The 18,015-nt window shown below is 44.1% G+C and overlaps 1 protein-coding gene across 1 annotated transcript in view; it reads left to right on the top strand.

Moving 5' to 3' along the window:
• Window positions 1–11,871, top strand: part of ralgps2 (Ral GEF with PH domain and SH3 binding motif 2) — a 188,538-nt gene extending 176,667 nt beyond the window's left edge. Inside the window, exon 22 of the transcript XR_011602106.1 lies at window positions 11,827–11,871. The gene's annotated coding sequence lies outside the window, so the exon portion shown is untranslated. The remainder of the gene's footprint in view (window positions 1–11,826) is intronic.
• Window positions 11,872–18,015: the final 6,144 nt, after the last annotated feature.

Here is an 18,015-nt window from a genome sequence, read left to right as displayed (position 1 = left end):
AGTGGCCCCAGAAACAGGACCGGGCAGGACTTCTGTGTTTTTAAAAGGAAGCCATGTTGCTGCGGTTGCCCTCATCTCCAAAATGTTTCTCTACCAGAATGAGCATGATGAAAAACTGTCTCCTGGTTCGAGGTAAAAACAGGTGATGAGTACACAGAATTCTTTGAAGCTTACTGAAACACACGTAGCCAGTGTTGGTTTCAGGGCGCCCACTCTCCTCTTTTCAGAGCATCAATAATAGAGAGTCACTCCTCTGATGCAGTCCTCCAAACACTGGCCCGCTGTGAGCAAACGTAGGCCAACATCACTGCAGTGAGCGTAATAAAAAACAGAACAGCTCTGTTGTGTCCTCCATCAATCAGAGAGACATCTGGCAATGATTCATTTTATTAAACTGCAATGTATTTCAGTTTTATACCTGCTTTCCTCTCTCTCTCCTTCTCCATCTCCCTTCATCTCAATCCCTCTTTCTTTGCCTCTAACGTAATTGAAGTGAGCGTCTCCTCTGCTATGTAACCCAACGCTCGTCCCACAGCACTAAAGTGTCGTTTGGGCCGCAGCTTAAGTAGTCGACGCGCTGTGTGCTGCTCTCTAACTCTTACAGATCAGCAGAAACCCAGATTGAACGAATGAATTATTCATCTTACTGCCTTAAATGTAGTTTGTGGTATAAATCCTATTAGACTTCTGACCCTGATCATTTTCACTGTTTCGAGGATCCTGCTGTGACCAACATGAAGGCTGAAAGCTGTTCAAAATATACTTTGTCTTTCTTATCCTTGCCTCTCCTACCCTTGCTTCCACGTTGGGGTTAATCTTCAGGACCAAATTAGATGTCTAGCTCTTCATTGTTCCTTCCAGAACTCAAGGACAAGTGAGCACATCTTGAACTGCGCTGTGAGATTTATACATACATGGGTGTGTGTGCTGATATTGACAGTCGGTATAAAATATGGTGGAAAATAGTATTAGGTTTGGCAGAGCAGATTCTCTCAAGGCCAAGTCAGATATAAAGATTTCTCTCTCTCTCTCTCTATCTCTCTCTCTCTCTCTCTCTCTCTCTCTCTCTCTCTCTCTCTCTCTCTGATCCATTTATATAATAATGGACGTCAACATATTAAAGTGAATTAAGGTGAGGCTGGTGTTAGCTATCACTGTCTATTATTGAGCTTTAATAATTGATGCAGGTGATGTTTAGTGTGGCTGATATTATGATAATGGGTTGATGCTGCCCAAGCGGATCAGCATGTTAAGACGATAATGCTTTTCCTGAGTGTGTGTCGGTTGTTTTCACTCTGTCTGTCTGTCAGTCTGTGCTGCTGTGTCTGTTGGGGGTGAGATTAACCTGATGATCTCATACTGTGGGTGATGCAGTCCTACAGCAGGTGAGTCATCAGGCGATGCCGTGAGCCTCTTACGGGAACAAAGATACGCTCAGATCATCTCCCCTGCAGCTTTCATCCACCGCTGTACTTACTGCTGCATCATCAGCCGGTCCTCCGCCTCCTCCCCCCTCTGCCTCCACCTCATCGCACAGCCTCGTTTCACTTTCCTCCCTCATCCTCCACTCTCACTACGTTCTCTCAGCACCATCCTGTCCTTCACTCTCATCTCTTTTCACTCCACTTCTCGCAGGAGTTGCTGCTTTTCTCCTCCTCCTCTGCATCCCATTCTTCTTCTTTCTAACCTTTCTAACGGTGGCTGAATCATACATCGAGCACATGATTAACATTTACATCAAAAGCATTTTATGACTCCAAGAAACCGATCTCACGACACTTAAATATGCAAGCAGACAAACTTTGAGTAAGACAAAAAGTAGCAGCCACGTGCTTAGGTCAGTTTACGCCGGTACAAACAAAATTTATATTTGGGGAAATGTGCTTACTCACTTTGGTGTTAGATGAGATGATTAATAGCAGTCTGTGCTAAATATGAAACTGGAACTAGCAGGCAGTTAGCTTATCTTAGCATGAAGTTATGAAATAGGGGGAGAAAACAAGAATATTTATAATATTTGCCATTTTATTGGGAGGTTATGTGCTGGGACCAGTAAGAAATAGAGTAAAAAAAAACATTTTTACACTGAATTAATGAATGAGACAAGACATAACCTGTTAGTTAGTGAGCTTTAGAGGTGCTGGAAGCAGATTTTGTTGCCTTTTGATGAATCCAGGCTAGCTGTCTCCCTTTTCTTCAAGTCCATGCTAAGCTAAGCTTCTCCATAAACACATGAGAGTATCAAGCTTTTCACGTCACTATCGACAATATATTTCCCAAAATGTCACACTATTCCCTTAACACCAAATGCAAATTGTTAAGTTGACAAACGAAGCTCAGCCTCTTCGCAGGCCTTCATCAGCAGCTCCTCTCTCATCGGTTCATCTCTCCTTTCTTTGTCCTCTGCCTCCTTTTCCTCCAGCTTTTCTATGTCACTCTGTTTTCTATTTGCATTTCTACAGCTTCTTGTGTTTTATGCCCTCCATCACACAGCAGTAAACACAAGAGTCACAGAGAGCGCTGGTTTGTTTTTTTAATTAGGTAAATGGACTTGAGTCTGCCGGAGCAGACAGAGAAATCACTCTCTGGACTCCGGCGCTGTCATAACAATTTCTTTAAATTAATGAGTTCGGCTAAATTCATTACAATCTCGCCGTGCGGAGGGTTATGCCCACTTTCACCCGCTGCTGTTTTTGTTTTGGGTTTCCTAGGTTTGCTCTGACAAGGTGAACGCTCCGCAGTTTCCACAGAGCAGACTCGACAGATGCTCATGCCAAACGTGAATTCACCCACGCAGCAGGCGGCCTCAAACCTCAGCCTTACCTGTTCCTGACAGGCTGCAATCTGACTCTCCCACACCCGCCAAGGTGAGGCCAGGCTGGGCGGAGGGGCACTGCCCATCTTTCCAGGGAGGATCCCTTCAGACACAACAACAAACATGCGCTCAGACAGAGGGGTATTATCTGTTGTTATTATTGGAGATAATTATGTCAGATAATTATATCTATTAGCTATGTTGTGTCTTTTCAGCCGCTCCAATGTCAATATTATTTCGTTCTCAGTGCTGAGAGCGCTGGACCCCATGGGAAAATACTGTGTGCTGGGTGAAGAGGGGGTCTGACGGGACCGCGAAGCATAAGTGAGGTGTTTGGATTTTATTTATTTCTGTGATAAAGCTTGAAGAGTAATAATTAAAAACACAATTGTTGTGCAGTTTTAAGATTTTGAGACATTTTTGATCAAAAGCAAAATTTCAGTTCAGTAGAAAATAATCCCTGAGAACAGGGAGGTAAATCTAAAACAGCAGGTATACTCAAGTAAAGCTGTCATTTACTCACTGCCAGTCCATAAGATTTAATCCACTATAGCATAAAAAAAACACCTCTGTGTTCTTTCTTATTACCAAAGACACACTGTTCGCCAACATCGCCCGTTTCCTTGTCGCACATGAGCGTTTCTGACTTTTGAGGGACTGTTTCTCTCACAGAGGGCTTTTGTGTGCTGCAGGTGTTGAGGTATATGAGGCTGTGCTAAGGACTGTTTTATTCCTATGGCCCCCCTGAGGCCCCGAGGCCTGGTCCAAGAGAAAGACCAGAAGCCGTTTCAACTTCCTCCACCGTTGTTTTGCATGGAACACAGCTTCAAACACTGTACGTCAGAGTGCACAGCTAACCACAGCTACACATACACAACACTTACACACTGTCTGTTTCTGTCTTTTTATTACACAAACTGGACCACAGAATCTAAAATAAAGAATATTTATTCTTGGGGGAGAGGAGAAGACATGTAATTTAAGTTTATTGATGTCTTATATGGTTGAATTATCGCTCTGGAGTCTGTGCCGATCATATTTGTAGACAATATGTTTAGTACCTGTGTGTGGGGGATATTGTCCCAGATTATGTTTGCAGTCTCATCTCCCAGTGGTGGAAAAACTATGACTACTCTTAATAATAGTAATAGCAATATAATTTTAAAAAATTCCAAAAGTTTTGCTCAAGTAAAACTTCAGAAGTGTGTAAAGTGAATACAGAAGTATCACAAAAATAAAGTAGAAGAATCAACCTTTTCATAGTGTACAAGCACCCAAAAATTGTACTCCAGTACAGTACTACAGCAGTCTTATTAAAACTCTGAATGTCTCAGATTTATTTACAAACCCAGTGTACAATCTTGTGTTATAATCTGGTATTCAGGTTTATTATAAAAACCGTTTCGTTTTGAAGATACAGCAACTTTAGAATGTCTCTTGGAAGGCAAAATCCCCAAAGAATCATTTGTGCTATATATAATATAGCAAAAATTAGTCCCGCTTAGAGTGACGATATACAATACAGTGTGTAATATTAGACTTTAGCACCAAATGGAGTTCAGTCAACAGGTAGAGCGGCCGAGCAGAGAGCTCCCAGAATGGATTGTGTTAGCGTCTCTAAAGCCCCTGGAGCCACAACACTGACCTTTCCTGTTATGGAAATGTACTGCTGGCTGTTCTAGGCCCACAGCCACATGCTGCTTGTTTGAATGGCCACGCAGGCCCCCTTCTGCTGCCTGCCTCTTTCCTGAAGACTGCTTTTACTGTTTGTGCTGCTATTAATGCACGTTTGCGGAGCATTGTTCAGCAGAATGGGCACAACTTGTTCCCTGTTAATGTTATTCTGTGTCTTTATTTTGGCAACCTTTTACTCTACTGTGTGGTAGAACTTTCCTCTGAACTCCTCGTAATACCCAATAAATAATGTCCGCTTGTATCTGTGTATGTGTTGGATGTAAACCAGTTGTTTCATGACTCCAAGCCCTGAATATTGAAGGGTGTAGAGAGTCCACTTGTTTCAAGCTGCTGACCGTCACAGAGCCTCCCTCTCTCCTGTCCGTCACTGTGATTAGAGGCTAAACTGGGGCAAATGAAGTGACATGTTTTGCTTTGCAATGAAAACAGAGCTGTGCTAATACTTGCATGTGGACTCGTGTGAGTGTTGGAGCGGGGGCTCACGTAGCGCACTGGGTCAGCAGTGATGCGGCGCTCGGCTCTGTCCGCCATCATATGGACTTTCCATGTGTGATGTGATTAGAAAGCAATTTGCTCCTTGACAATCTGACCCAAGAAAAACACACGCTTTATTAAAACATAACAAATTACCCCATTTAGCCCCAAAGACACAGAACTGGACAGTTTAGCGGCCTGAATACATCACATGGATGGATTATTATAAACAAATGGAGGTTTTAGGAGTAAATCAGAGGAGACGAACATGATCCTTATCGTGACGTATGTAGGAACTCCACCAAAATCTCCGGTATTTTTGTTTGAACCATAGTCTGCGCTGAGAGGCTCAACAGAACAGAGCTGAACATGGCTGTTTGGATTAGCCGAAGTATCGTAATTGCAGGGCACGTTAATCCACTTTAGATATTCTTTGTACGTCTCCGAGCTCCGTACAGTATTTACATGCTGTACTGTGTGACCTCTTAATCCTAATGTTAATTTGGGGAACTTTAAAAGTTATTTTACACTGTGCAGCGCAGAGCTTGAATATCCCAGGCTTTCGTTCTGAGTTCCTCCAAAGACAAAGCTTTCTGGATAGTATAAAACTTTTTCTGTATATTTCACATCATTTACAAATGAAACAGATTGCCCCCAAGGGAATTACACTGTGCTGAGTTACATAAAAAACAAGCTACCTTGTAAAATAAATATTTCTGGATTGATGTGGCTGAAGCGTCAGAGAAATTGGAAGATCTACAGCAGTTTTTCTAACACGTTCTGTATAAATGATATTTCAAAGAGAACAATTTTGGCTAGAGAGGTTTGGCCACAAGAAAGCCCCCTGAAGCAGGGCGAGATTATACAGCGTGACGTAAACAAAGATCAGTCCCTCAGTGCTGGTAAAAATAGACTGAACAAACATCTTGCCAACAGGAATTTGCATTAAACTTGACTTGAAATATCTGAGAAATGCCATGTGGCTTAGCCCCGCTTAGGCTTGTGACGTGTCCCATTGTGAGGGCGTTTGTCTTCCTGCAAGCCCTCAGAGGACGGTAATCGCCTTGCCAGCATTTGTGGGACGTTAGCGTAGCGTAGTGTGCCTTCGCATTAGACGAGTCAGCTGTAAGCCCGGATTGTTTATGATTTGTCAGAGAAACTAAGTATAGCATGACAATCGCTAAGCTGCTGGGATGCCCTTTCAGTTTTGGCATTTTGTACAGTTTTGGATGTTGTTGAAGCACAATGAGGCCTATTCATGCAATTGTTTGGCCAGTAAATCTCAGCTGAATGTGTGTTCTACTCAGAAATCTGCATGCAATTTCTCTTGTGGGCTTCAACAGAAATCTGTGTTTGAATCTGTCAGTTTTCGGGGCTGCATGGCTGCGGTCGTCTGTAGAAACCGAAGAAGCAGTGGCGTTATCTCCCCTCTCCACACTGTCTCTCTCTATCAAACAGGGTCCCCCCCTTCAGTCTGTCTTTATCTGCTCATAAAGACAGTAAGCTCTGTAAAAAAGAAGGAACAACAGCGCCTTCAGCTCTACATACAGCACTTTCCTCTTCCTCTGTGTTTGAGATTAACTCGTTTTCACTTCCATATGCAAAATCAGAGGCATCCGACTCTGTTTTGTATGCTTCGCTGGACATTTGCTTTCTGTCTGGCTCCTCTCACTGTAAAAAGTTTCTGCTTCATCCACTCTCTCTTCCTCAAAGCTGCTGTTACTTTATTCGGCTTCAGACGTCACCTCTGCCCCAGTGTGTCTCTGTCTGAATGTGCTGTGTTTTCTGTATTTTCTTTTTCTGTGTGTGCAGACTGCGTAGGATGCAACGGGACAGCGGCCAAAAGCAGCAGCCCTGACAAAACAAAAATGGTTGACTCCCAGTCAACACTTTCACATGAGTAATCATGTTTGTTATCATGTTGTTCAGATGGGCAAGAATCACAAGAGTCACTGCTGTCATATCTGTATTAGGTATTTATAAAATAACCACTGCAACCATCTTCCAGGAAAACATAGAAAGGTTTTTTTTTTTCTTTGTATTTTAACAAATTATCAGCTTGCCGTACTTCTGAGCTAGATGCACAATGCAGCTTTGTTTCCTTCCTGATTTCCGTTTGCTGTTACAGACTGTACAGCTCCTACTGTTTGTGCAAGACAAGTAAATTACTTTTCTTTACTTTGATATCTTGTCTAAGTGTAGAAGCAGGAGTTTTGGTCTGTCCAGTAAAAATGTAGCTTCAGCCAAAAGCTGAAAAAGAAAAGATAAAACTGCCTAATTATGGGATCAGTGGCCTCTTCCTGTCAATGGTTAACTATCAGCAATATTTATTTGCCAGACACATGAAACCAACATAAAAACAAGAGTTTACAGCCATGCTAGCGGCTCTGTGTAGCTGCAATGCTTTGCACTAAATGCTAACATTAGCATGCTAACATGCTCACAATGAGAATGTTTGCATGATTTTTGCCATTTTGATTTCATGTTAGCATGCTAACATGAAAATCTGTAGTACTCACTAAGCACAGCTGAAGCTAATAGGAAAGTTATTAGCTAAGCAGCCACCTGAGTTATTCGTATTCATCCTCTGGGGACCATGAATGTCTGTACAAAATTTCACAGCAATCCATCATTTGCCGACCAGCTGACTAACGGACAGACATTCTTAGCGGCTGCTAGCCCAGCTAAAAAGAGGAAGATTATTCAAAGATTTCCTTTCATGACGGTCAGCAATGTGTCTGTAAAGTTAAGATAAACTTCTGTCTCCCTGTTTTTAAATTACAGAGTCAACCAAATATAGTACACATCTGCTGCCAACGCTCACATCTTAATGTCTGTTAAGAATATCAGTAGTATATCAGTGTTTGACACGATTTGTTTGAGTTGAATTTAGCAGCCGCTCAGGATTATTTGAAAAACGACCCGTGGCATTCTGCGGGGACGAGCTGGCCAAGTGAACTGTCTGCGCAAGGGTTCCAAGCAGATGATCGCAAAATCGCTCCTTCCTCAGCTCGGTTTTCCAGCATTTATTTGCTCCACAGTGACAACTCCAGGCCAACGGTAAGCAGGGATTTGTCTTTCGAAGAGTTGGCCTACTTATGCCGACAGCACAAAAGTCTAAATCTGTTCTTTCAGCGCTTCTCTGTTTGCTTCTCACCATCGCAGACAGACAGACAAGATTCCAGCACTGGTGCCAGCCCCAATAATGTGTGTGTGCGTGTGTGTGTTTGTGTGCTGCGGCTGCGTGCACGTGCATGCGTGTGAGTGTCTGTGTCAGCATATGTGCATTTTTGGACGAGACGTGGACGTGTTGAGAGTTTGGAGGAACAGAGCGGTTGGGTGAAAAGAGAGATGAAGCAGATGCCATTTCTCAGTTGGTGCAACATTAAGTTTGGGCCGTGCCAAGAGGCAGCAGCCGTTGGCACGGGACTAACAAGTGTGTGTGTGTGTGTGTGTGTGTGTGCGTGTGTGTGTGTGAGTGTAATTGCGAATGGTTGGGAGGAGGGGTTGTCTCAGTATTGCATTAGCTGTGCCCTTATAAAGACGGGAGCAGGATATACTGTTCTCATACTGAAATGCCATATTAAACAAACACCAAGCAGTGGGTGGTGAGACTGTGTGTGTGCGTGCATGCGTGTGTGTGTGTGCATGGAGGGAGATGGTGTCTTTCTCTGTGTGAGGCCTTTATGGGCTTTAGGAGCTGGAACACCACAGTCCTCTTGATGTAAAAATAGACTGTATATACTTACATTCGCTATACGCTCTGTGTCGACAGTCAAGAGATTCAAGCCCACTTACCTTCTGCGTGCACGAGGACCATCCAGCTTCATCTAATGTGGAAGAATGGGAACAGCCGACGAGGAATAATGAGTGCATCAGTATCAATATGTATGTTTTGGTTTTAGTTTTGCAGCGTTATATATTAAGGTGATAGTCCTTCAGCAGCTTCTCTGTCCAAACTACATCAAAAGAGCAACTGGTGCATCTTTTTACATAGCAACCCAACAAAGTCAGATTGTTTTAAGACAGAATTTAGTCAATTATTGGCCTTTTTCCATCACGCCATGACCAGCTGGAATCTGATTTCATGATACACATGCTGCAAGTACTTTCCCACACAACAACAGTTTGTTTGTTACCGTTGTGTCTCCAACTTTATCACACAACTGATCCACAGTCAAAAAATGAGCAAAATGACCAATATCTTGTTTTATAGTTGAAGAATGAATGATTAGTTCTAACTGCAGTGACAAATACATCTTGTTTCCTGCTTCCTGTGACCTCATGTTCCAGCAGTAAGCAGTGTTTCGTTTGCATCAGCAAACCACGTATCGCTAGAGTCTTTCTGTGGCACTGTCACAAGAACCGATTTGACTAAATTGTGGTGATCAGTGTCATCTTTGAGTGGGAAATGAACAACTTTTTGGTGCACAGGGACCAAAATTCATGGTGATCTGCTACTTTTAAGTGAGCCTTGGATGTAAAGCTCAGTCTTAAAGGGTTTGATGTGTATCAATGTCTGCAGCAGCTTAAGATCAAACTGACCTTTATGAGAGGAAAGCCGGTGTGCTGCTCCCTTTTCCTCTTCCTTCCCTCGCTCCCTCGTCTCCTCTCCTTTCTCTTAAGGTCACAGTTCAGCATGTGTGTGGCTCACTCCATCAGCTCTAAGCAGCTGGCATAGGTCAACTCGAGCGGTATGGTCCTCTCACACCAGCGCCGACATGCTTGCGCACATGCGTGGACAAACTCACACACACACAGACAAGGATGCACACTCGACAGCGACAGCTTGAAACAGAACGCACATGCGAGACACACACTGAATGTTTGTTATGTCTGTCCGTGTGGTATTGTACAAATCGGGCCCCATGCAGAGCGTCTGATACACTTCCACTGTGTGTGAACCATGTATCTGTGTGGTTCACTGCTCCTTTTTGTTGCCGAAGAACACATGGACACTAAATTATTGGGTGGGAAGACTTCTTCCCTGGAGGCAGGAGGCATACGATTGAAGATCAGCAGGTCAGGATTACAAACCGTGTTAGCATTGGACTCTCATTTCTATTCCACATCTCTGTCCCCATCCTGCCTGTTTCAGCCCGGCATTGCTTTTGTTGCATGACCGCAGCTTTACTGATCACTATCATAAGTACTGTTGGCCTTTAAAGCAGCCGTTAAAGTTGATTTGTGCAAGCAGCTCACATTCAAACCCCTCAGACTGGCTTGGCAGCAAAGACGCAGAGTGTTTGTGAGCGTTACTCAAATACTTTGGCTTCACGGATCAACTCTGGTTACAATATAGACTCAATATACTGACACCCACCTACAAATAAAGATAAATTATGTCTAGTGCTGTGCAACAAAAGACAGTGAAGAGAAGAGATCAACAAAGCAAAAACTTCTTCAAAGCAAATGCGTTTAATCCTTCTGATAAAATCCAAATTAACCGATTTTAAATGCGGTGTTAGATCACATTTAAGTCTTTATGGTTTAAAGGAATGAGTTGTCATTTTGAGATTTAAGAGTCGGATGAGAAGATTGATATCATCATGCTAAATCTGATGCTATAGCCAGATGTGGGTTAGCTTAGCTCCAGATGAAGACAAGCGAAAACAGCTGGCTCCAGATGTAACAAAATCCATTGACCAGCACGTTTAAAGCTCATAATTAACATGTATATCTTGTTTTTGAGATATGTGCTGGACTATTTCTTGGCCAGAAGCAGTGACTTCTTGGAGCCTCCGCTGGTCGGCCTGAAATTTCACTGCGACAGCGAGGCCCTCGTAAATTTTTTTACTCTGTTTTTTGTAGGATTAAACAAACGAGATGCAGCGTGTCAATTAATGAGCTTCAGAGGTGCTGGGAGGTGCACTTTGTTTCCTTTGAGTAAGGCTAGCTGTCAGCCTGTTTTCAGTCTTCATGCTAAACACAGCTAACATGCTGCTGTGTGTAGCATCAGATTTATCGTGTGGACATGAGGGTGGAACCAATCTTCTCATCTAACTCTTGGCAAGAAAGGAAATGAACGTATTTCCCAAAAGGCCAAACCATTCCGTTAATATACAGTTTAGCTTACGCTCTTAAACATTTACATTCACGCGGCTTCACACTTTTTCCATTGTTGATATATGTTGTTGTCATCTTCTGTGCACGACGGTCCAAACTGCACTTGGAGACAAGTAAAGTCAAGCTTGAAGGCAATTGAAAAAAACTATTTCTCTTCCACTTGCAGCTCAGTCAGCTTGTTGCTTTTAATGAGGCTGCGGCTCCGTCTATGTGTTGAGTGAGATAATAACTTTATTTGAGGCCTGAAAGTGTTCATTTTATTTCACCATGGCTGTAAAGTGCGGGTGAGCGTGCAGCTGTTTTCCGCGACTGGAACCGTCTTCGCTTTATTCTCACAGCGAGAGACAAAGCGAGAGACAATGCGAGAGAGGGAGCGACTGGCTGCGGCCTTAACGTCGTGGCGTGCGCGCATCTGTGTGTTTGTGTGCGTCGGGCTCGTTGCAGATGTAGGGCTGGCCGTGTGCCAGCAGCAGGGATCTCTGGGAGCAGACCCAGGCATGATGTCATTACCAGCCAGACCGAGGAGCCGCAGTAATCTGTGACACTGTGTCTTCGAAAGGGAGAGTCGTGCACCCGATGTGTGTGTGTGTGTGTGTGTGTGTGTGTGTGTGTGTGTGTGTGTGTGTGTGTGTTTACGTTGTTTTTGAACGGTTTATGCGTACGTGTGGCAGAGCACATGGTTATTGTCAGTTGTCTGTGCCTGGTTTCTGTCAGTCACACTCTTCTGTCAGACTTGCCTCCCTCATGATGACCCTCAGAGGTCCTTTTTTTCAGAGTTTTCAGTGTGTGTGTGTGTGTGTGTGTGTGTGTGTGTGTGTGTGTGTGTGTGTATGTGTGTATGTGTCTCTCTCTATGACTGAGGTGGAATATGAGACCGTCTTGCTCTTTTCTCTTTTCTATTTCAGGTTTATGACTGTAGAGGGACAGATGGATGTCTGACAGGGTGGTGTTGCTCCCTGGCCACTTGAGTTTACAGCTGATGTGATCTGGATGTTGGAGGAGAGGCAGTGACAGTCTGAGGGTCGAACCCAGACCGCTTTTTATAGTGTGGAAACGTTAAAACTCACCATGACGGTTTTTTCTTTTCTCATTCACTTCAGACTGCCATTTCTCGGGGATGTATGGGCCCTGTCTGATGCTTTCCATGTTATATTTGTTTATGCATGGCTAGTGAGGGGGGTGGGAGGCGAGGGGGGAGGCAGGGAGCCAGAGAGAGGAATCATTGAAGTGCTAGCCAGTGTTTATGTTTGTGTCTGGGTTTCCATCGCTCTCTTTTCCCTCATACCCACAACAGCAAGCAGCTTCAGCTTCTTCAGCGCTCTCCTCTCTCTCTCCATCTTCTCCTCTTTTTCGCCACCTGTCCCACCCCCTCCCACACTTGAGTACAATTCAAGTCAGCCCTAACCGAACCTGTTCTCCCTTCACTTTCCCTCCACCCTGCTGTCTCTCTATACACCTGCCAACCTTTACTCTCCCGCCCGTGTTTGTGCTCCAGTCTGGCTCTTGGCGTGGTCCGTCTGGACGCTGAGGAGAAGGAAAACCCGTCAGGTGGAGCGCAGCTGGGAGGAGTTCTGAGGCCGGGAAGAAAGAGCGCCTGTGGAAGAGCCCGAGCTTCAGGATTTTCCATCGGAACGGCGAAACCCAGACGTCTGAGCAAGCTTTATCAGGAAGGGGTTTGCTCCAAATGGACATACCGTGCAACAACACACAGAATACTAACTGGAGGAGGTTGTACCGCCTGTAGTTGTGGAAACTTTAACACCCTGGTTGACTCATGCTAACTCTCTTCTTTCTTTCTTTTTCTCACTCTCCATCTGTGCAAGCGTTCATATGATTGGGCCTAAATTGAATCTGCACTTTCAGGTTTCACATGTCAGGAGGGAGCTCTGTTTTCAGAAGGTAGGTTTCAGATAACTACCCGGTTCCTGGTCCATGTCTCTTTCTACCCAAACACATTAGCACTCTGCGCTGCTGCTCCCATGCACCCTCTCACCTTGGAGTATGAGGTTCACCCGACACTGCCTTCAAGTCATTTCACCTCATTTTTGAGGTTCAGAAGTTCCCCCAGGCCATAACACAGAGACATACAACACCAGTAACCTGTCTGTCACCACTCACACGGGGAGACATGCAAAACCCCCACCGACCAACTCTGCAGGAATGAACAAAAATCACATATGCATTATATTAAACTGTAGATGGAAATATATTGCAGGACTCATTCACACCATGCGTAGATCAAGATTATTGAAATATCCTAACTTTGCCACATCCGTTTGAAGCATTTTCCGGATGTACATGTTTTCGTTCTTAGTTGCCACAAACAATCGTCGCAACTCGTGTCATTTCCAAATATGCTCAGCCAAAAGTTGCAAGTCATTGCCCACACATTCGTTAAGGGAAGAGCACTGTTTTTCCCAGAAGACAACAACCAAAACGTCAAAGCGGCTGGTCACTTACCACAGGGCTACCAAGCTTGTTAATTCAGTTGAGTTTTACTGGAAGTTAAAAAGCACATTTGTATTTTCAGTATGACTTTTCCTACCTAAACCACCCAGCCCACTTTCATCAGTTCTGTTTACATACTGTTTGTTTTTATCTTCCTCAATGTGAAATTGATCATCAAGAAATGTGTTTATGCAAACCAGGCTTGGCTCACATAATTTCTCTGTTGCATTTTTAAATATCAGGCATGTATCAACACATTCAGACACTCATTATATTAAATTGTCTCAGGGCGATTACGGTTACTGGTTTACCTGAAATTACATACCTTGTTTTCCTAATAAGCATAATTTAAAAAAAAAAATTCCAGTAAGCCTCTGAATCTTTCTCACTGGGATTTTTGGAGAAACCTTTGACCTTTGGGTTTGCACTTTCTGTCCACCCCTGCACCAGCTGCAGAGCTCTGAATCTCTGCTCTGCTGAAGCTCACCTTGTGTACTCATCTGTATCCCCTCTAACTCACCACACCTCTTCGGATCAGTCTGAGAGGGATTCCCAGCTTGTCACGGTTAGCTCACCCCCCCCTCCGGCCCTCACCCTGCATCGCTGTCACCTCCTCTCTCCCCTGTGGTTTCTTCTGCCTACACTGTGGTGAGCCATCGCTGCTCATGAGTCAGCTAAGCTGTATGGTAGAAACATGCTGTGGTGATCTTTATGGTATCCCTGATGAGAATCCACAAGAAGGAGACCCCCATGATGCCTCACTCCTAAACATATAGACACACCAATAAGTGCGAAATCTGTGGTCAGTCTCATTTATGCAGAAATGAAACTACGTGAAATGCCAGTTTAGTTAGATTGAAGTCATTTTGTACAAAGTGTACTTTAAGTAGTAATCCACTGGTTATTAGATTAAGACAAAGCACGCCGATGATTCATCATTTTAAAAACTGCATCCATAATAAGAAGCTATAATTACATTGTACTCACAAAAGTAATTGCTGACATCTGGAACAAGCAACATTGATTTATAGGGCAGGAGTATTTGCAGTTGTACAGGAAAACAAGCCAAAACAACAGTTCAGCCAAATCACCTAAATAATTTATTTGCAGGGCAAAAAATAAAGCAAAGAATATAACTATGGCAAGCACGGTAGGTCAAAACTGAACCCAGAAGTTGTTCTGTAAACTGTGACACGTGTTAATAACGAGCAGGTGGTTAATAATTTTAGCATCTGCTTGTTCCTCAGAACAAAGAATCTGCAGTCATGCTAACAGATCTGTGAAGCTCTACTTGCACACAGCTGTGCTTTGTGCTAAATGCTAGCATTGCCATGCTAACATGCTCACAGTAACAATGCAAACATCCATCTTAGCTTAGTGTTTTAGCATGCTAACATTTGCGAAATGCGGCTGATAGGAATGTCATTAAGTGTGGTTAAGAAAGTATTGGACAAATCTAAAACTTGACCTCATGATGGCCATATAGAAAGCTGAGAGTTCTTCCTGGGAGGAACATGAATATCTGTAGAAATTTCATGGCGATCAGTCCAGTAGCTGTTGCGTTATTTCAGTCTGGACTGAGGTCTGATTGTGTGACAGCTTGTGTTTGTTGCAATGTTCGATGATCTGTGATGTGGTGTGAATATTTCCTCTTTTAATTCAAATAAGATACACAGAATCAAAGTTTATATTTCACTAAGGTCCACTGTTCTTCGACAGCTGCGAGCGCTCTGTAAGAAAGGTTTATCAAAAAGTTCCATGAGGCCAGCCGTTTTATTTGAATGTCATTATGTGGAGCGGTAACTTCTATCTCAAAGGTGTCAGCGGTGTGGGAGAGGGGATCCCATTGTCGAGACGCAACCCAGCAGAGCGTTAAAGATGCACAGCCGAGCGGTTGGGCCCCACACAGTGTGTGGGCGGCCTGCAGCGTCTCAGCTGTGAGGGGGATTCTGAAACTGCAGGGGGAAAAGGAAAGCCCTTATTTCAAAGAGTGTGTGGGGGTGAGCAACAGCATTTGACAAGAGCTCTGAGGGTGCAGGTACATGGCACACTAGAGTGGGTTGGAGGTTGGTGGTCTTTGCTGCGCCCACACATCACCTTTCTTCAGGCTTGGCTCCTCTAAACTTCATCTTTCTGATGCTGACACACTCTTAATCTGTCTTGCTGCCGCTCACACACTTTTTCACTTCACTTACAATCAAATGCACTTTGGGGAGGCAATTCAGGCATCAAACATGATCTTTAAAGCGATAGACACCATTGATCATGCAGAGGAGGGTGAATGAAGGTGTTAAAATAGAGTTTTGGGTCGCAGTTTTCCTGCAAACAAAGTCAAATGTGCCAGTCCAGATGTACTGTTGAACCCACTTGTCTTGATATTCCAGTTAATTAAAACACAACGTGTGATTTCACTCTTGTGTAAGGAGATAACCTTACTGGAAGTCGCAGCTTCCTATGAATGACCATGAGTTCAGTCAGGCCAGCACAATAGGATACAGTACCACTTAGCGAGGCGGTGACATGGCGCCGTATTTCAGCTAGCGAAGGTTATGGAGCCTTAGCATGAAGCTGTGAAAGTGCTGTTGTTCTCAGCGAGCGGGTGTCCTGGTTGATAATTAGGTCAGCACAGCCCTCCTGGGAGGAGAGGGCAGAGGGGACACTGTAGAAACCCCTCAGCCCCCATCACAGCCAGATGAAAAGAAAACACTGCCTGTACAGGTTCCACATGTCAGGGCGAGGGGTGAAAATGTGTTTTAGATTTTCCTCCTTCCCTCTCCTCTCTGGTCCTGTTTGATTCCGAGCTGGAAGGGAGTAACCTCCTCAGAGCTCTTATAACACCTCTCTGTCCCGCCGTTTAGCTTTGTTTCTACACTACGTGAGAGTGTGTGCGCAGTGCGACGTGGTCCAGCATATCTGTTTCTTCCTTCCTTTGGGTTTTAGGTAATCCACTTCTCTAGGCGTCCTTCCCAGAACAGTGAGACCTTTCTAAAGAAAACAGGGCCGAGCAGTACCTTGGAAATCCCTCCACCTCTCTCATTAAAGATGAGGATGAAGACGAAGTTGATTTTCCTGATTCAATTTAAGCCCATGAAACTAGACCTCAGCCACGCCGCTCCGTGAGAGGGATGAAAGCGAGACAGCTGGAGAGAGAGGGGGACACTTAAATGAGAAAAGGTGAATCTGTTATATCGCTTGTCTTCATTTCGGACTGCAGGATCTTTGGCGGGTTGCTGTGCGGGGAGCATTTTTGTATGTATTTGTGTATGTGGCACGGCTAATGGCGTTTCAGTGAGATCCCTCTGTTTAAAGTTCTGCACAGATTTAAAGCCACAGTGAAATTAAAACATCGTTTTGCTAAGAAGTAAAGCTTTGGTGTCAGTTTAGACCTCCAAAACTGAAATTACCACAGAGGAAAAAAGCATTTTTTCAGAGGCCAGAGGGCGTTAATATTCGGTACCAACGGTCAGTGTCTGTGCTTGTAATTTGATTGGTGCCATGTCGGTGTGGGTGGGCACTAAAAATAGTTTGCTGGCCACACAGGGAGTTTACCAGCTTGGGGCTGTTGCTTTGTACTCTCTGTGATCTAAACAGTTATACCGTGACACCACACGTTCGTTACGCCGCGTGGTGATTCGACCCATGAAGCAATGTATGGAGTGCAGGATGAGACTATTCATTACTGTGAGTTTTGGTAGTTTTGTCATTTGCCATAAAAGAGAATTACTTCACGCTGACTTGCCACCCTCCTATCTACAGTCAAGTCAAGCCAATTTCATTTAAACCGCCCAATATCACAAATCACACATTTGCCTCAAGGGGCCTCACAATCTCTACAGCATCGACCACGACCCAGATAAGGAAAACCCCCCCAAAAAAGCCTTTAAAATCGAAAAAATATCAAGAAGAGCAACAGAGGAAGGATCCCTCCTCCATTTTTTCATGTACAGAACAGACCAAGGTTGTAAAATTACAGTTTGGACAATCAGGATGACAAAATTTGACACATCCATGATGATTATGATCTGGGAGGATGTAAGGCAATGGCTAGGTGTAGCTGAGACATGCGGCCTCCTCTCGATCATGGAGACCTGGAGAGAGGACAGACGACACAAACACACAAGATGCAAAACTCAAGCAAGGAAACAAACAAGGACAACAAGCAGACACTGACGTCTACACATAAAGCCTTGTTTTAAAGACAAATGGAAAAGCTGCATCATCGCTCACACAGAAAGCGTCGAGGATTCAAACTCTAGTTCGCCATTAAGTTGTCATGAAGACATCTACTGTAATCCAAGTCCCTTGTATTTAGGGAGAGACAGACACGGCGTGAACGTTTGTGGTTGCATCCTGCACATGCATGCGTCCGCCTGTGCGCATGTGCAAACATGTGCATGCGGTTGTGTACAACATAATGACCCACCAGCAGAATTGCACGTCAGGCAAATGACAGACCTGCAGAGATAAAGACTGTTCTTATGTTCATGTAATTCAAACAATAATCTGCTGTGGACTCG

Source organism: Chaetodon trifascialis, chromosome 4, assembly GCF_039877785.1.
Source record: "Chaetodon trifascialis isolate fChaTrf1 chromosome 4, fChaTrf1.hap1, whole genome shotgun sequence".
Lineage (NCBI taxonomy): Eukaryota > Metazoa > Chordata > Actinopteri > Chaetodontiformes > Chaetodontidae > Chaetodon > Chaetodon trifascialis.
The sequence above is the reverse complement of the archived record's forward strand: the minus strand, read 5'-3'. Positions and strand labels throughout refer to the sequence as shown.